Raw genomic sequence first — 3,047 nt, 5'->3', positions numbered from 1 at the left:
CTGACTCCAAACAAACAAAACAAACAAACAAAAAACAAAACAAAACCCACCCATCAGTCATCCCAAAGGTGCTTTTTTTTCAAGAGACAACTGGACTTTGTTTTTTTTTTCTTTGAAGACGTTTCGCTTCTCATCCAAGAAGCTTCAACCCACCATCCAGTCAGAGCTGAAGAAGCTTCTTGGATGAGAAGCGAAACGTCTTCAAAGAAAAAAACCAGAAAGTCCAGTTGCCTCTTGAAAAAAAGCACCTTTGGGACAACCATGACCTGGATGACTGAGAATCTTCATAGACGCCCATCAGACATCGACAGTAGGAAAAATAAAGATGAATTAGTTTGTTTATGAATAGATGGGTCTTAATATTTGCTTTATTGTGTAGTATCCATTTACTTATCCAATTGCTGCACCGCCCATTTCACTTAAGTGACATGGGAGTTTAAGTACAAAAGTATAAATGCAGAGATTAAAAACAATGAAAGCCAGGTTAAAAAGCTGCTTAAAAAGTTAAAAGAAATGTAAGGAATACTCTCAAGCCACCAGGGTTGTCTATCACACTTTAGACCTCCATGCTAATTGGCAGAGCCAGGGTCCTGACAATCTTCCGGAAGGCCAAAAGAGTGGGGACCGTCTCATCTTTGGGGTAAGATGTTCCAAAGGGTGGGAGCATCAGCAGAGGAAATCTCTCTTCCTGGATCCCATCATTCAGAATTCTTTAACCAACGGGATCCACAACTTATCTTCTCTGCCTGACCTCTGCTGGGATGGATCGATGTAACAGCAATAGCAATAAGATTTATATACCTCTTTAAAGTGCTTTACGGCCCTCTCTAAACAGTTTACAGAGTCAGCCTATTGCCCCCAACAATTTTACCCACCTCAGGAGGGAAGGCTGAGTCACCTTGAACCTGGTGAGATTTGAATTGCCAAACTGCAGGCAGCCGGCAGTCAACAGAAGTTTCCTGCAGTACTGCACTCTAACCACTGCGCCACTGTGGCTCAGGACGAGATAGTTCATTTCCGAACATTAGTTACAGTGGTGATGAATGCATTGTTGGGAGACTTGACCACGTTAAGGATAAATCCTGGAGAAAATCGATGTAGTTCCTAGGAGCCAGAAACAACTAGATGGCATTAGTCAATTTCCAAGATTGAAGCCAGCCTTTGTTTTGGCTGCGAATTATGAATAGAAGAGTTATAGTTAATCATCTCTGGTGGTATCGTAACTGGCGGAAGCTGGGCTAGAGTATCAGAAAGGTGCGCTTGTCTCGAGAAAGTCAGCAGGGAGATGTTGGATTGGCGGAGAAAATCCTAATGTATCTTACAGTGCGGTTGTGAAGATAAGGGGAGAAAAAGCGGGAGAATATACTGTTTTCCTGCGCGTTTTAAATAGATTTCAGGCAGGAGTTACTATCAATTTCATGTCGGGAAAGCTTATCTTGGTTACAACAGAACCAGATTCAGTCCCCTAGCCTCAGGGATCCAAATGGGAGACCCCCCAAGTGGGTCCTGTTTTTTCTTGACCCTGGGAGAACTGGACAGAAGTAGCACTGTCAGGTTCTGTTAAACAGATACTACATAAATGTGCTTGCATTAAGTGTAGTAGTCTTGAACTCAATGGGAATTAATTCCAAGTAAACATACATAGGATTAAGTTGCAAGTAAGGTTCTTTTCAATAGGCTGCATGGTATGATTTCTTCCTTTTCTAGAGCATTATAATCTCCGCAGGAGACTTTTCCATGTTGCCATGTCATATAAACCTAAATCCATATGCTAATGATGTTGCATGTCAACAGCAGCTTCTATAATCTTGAGTGTCCTATACATCTATGGACAATGTACTGTTCTTCCATTCTTCCATAATAGGGTGTTTTAATTTTCCGTGCTCTAAACCAGTGAAAATACAATGGGAATCCCATTGATTGATTGATTTGTCGCATTTCTATGCCAGACTGGATTTTCCAGTCCTCTGGCAGTTCCCCATTGCTCCAGGATCAAAGTTGCATGTTTGGATGTAGGAATAAGTTAACAAAGCATGGAGATTCTTTTAAACCTTAAATGTGTGTATCCAAGATCTTTTGACAAGATCTTCTGCTTGTGAGAAAAGTACCCCATAAATCATTACACAAAACAATGCAGTTCTTCAAAAGCCTAGTAGTACTCCTTCATGGTGGTCCTTAGGTCTTCTGTGCATACTAACTATCCACTGAGATAACTAGTGAAACAGGTGTTTTGGCCAATATCCTAAATGGTGTTGTTCTGTGTGCAGACATACTGAACCGTGAACCAGCATAGACATGCTGAACCTTTCATTGGCCAAGACTGCTTTGCAGGATGGTGTTAGAAAAATATGCAGAGGCCTTGTATGGAATGCCTATTGCCCCAAAGCCCCAACTACACACAGCCAAGGAAACCAAGAAAACAATTATTTGGTCAACTGACGGAGTTAAATAAATCCCTTCCAGGCACATGCTTCAGGTTGTTGTATATTCTACAAGCAATTCCGATGGGTGTGTAAGGGTTAAGCAAACATGTCACTTTTCAAACTTTTTTTTTTTAAATGAAACATTTAAAAAAAAATAAATTATGAAGATTTGGTGCTTAAGTGTAAAAGAAAACAGACTAAAAATGAGTTAAAATGATATCATTTGCACAAAATTAGAAAAATCAAAATACACCAACAGAGGAAGAATTGATAAAAATATCTTAAGAGTGTGCCGAGATGGACAAATTAACAAAAGAACTTAAAGAAAAGGAAGATACGGAATACTATGTAATATGGAACAAATTGCACAACTGGCTGGAGATTAGAAATAGTAAACAATAATGAAAGGGGAGAAATCATAAATGTAAAAGGTTTATAGGACAATGTATAAAATGTACAAAATTAATATCATAATTGTTAGGAATTATAATGTAAATAAGAGAAAAAGGGATAAGAAGGAAAAGTACAGTATAAGGGGAAATGGGGGAAGATGTAAACACTAGAAATTGACCGTTACGAAACAGTTGTAAAAAAGGAATTTATATTATGTGTTTTGTGTTTGTT

The sequence above is a fragment of the Pantherophis guttatus genome, chromosome 2 (genome assembly GCF_059756535.1).
Source record: "Pantherophis guttatus breed Tessera chromosome 2, ASM5975653v1, whole genome shotgun sequence".
NCBI classification, from domain to species: Eukaryota; Metazoa; Chordata; class Lepidosauria; order Squamata; family Colubridae; genus Pantherophis; species Pantherophis guttatus.
The sequence above is the reverse complement of the archived record's forward strand: the minus strand, read 5'-3'. Positions refer to the sequence as shown.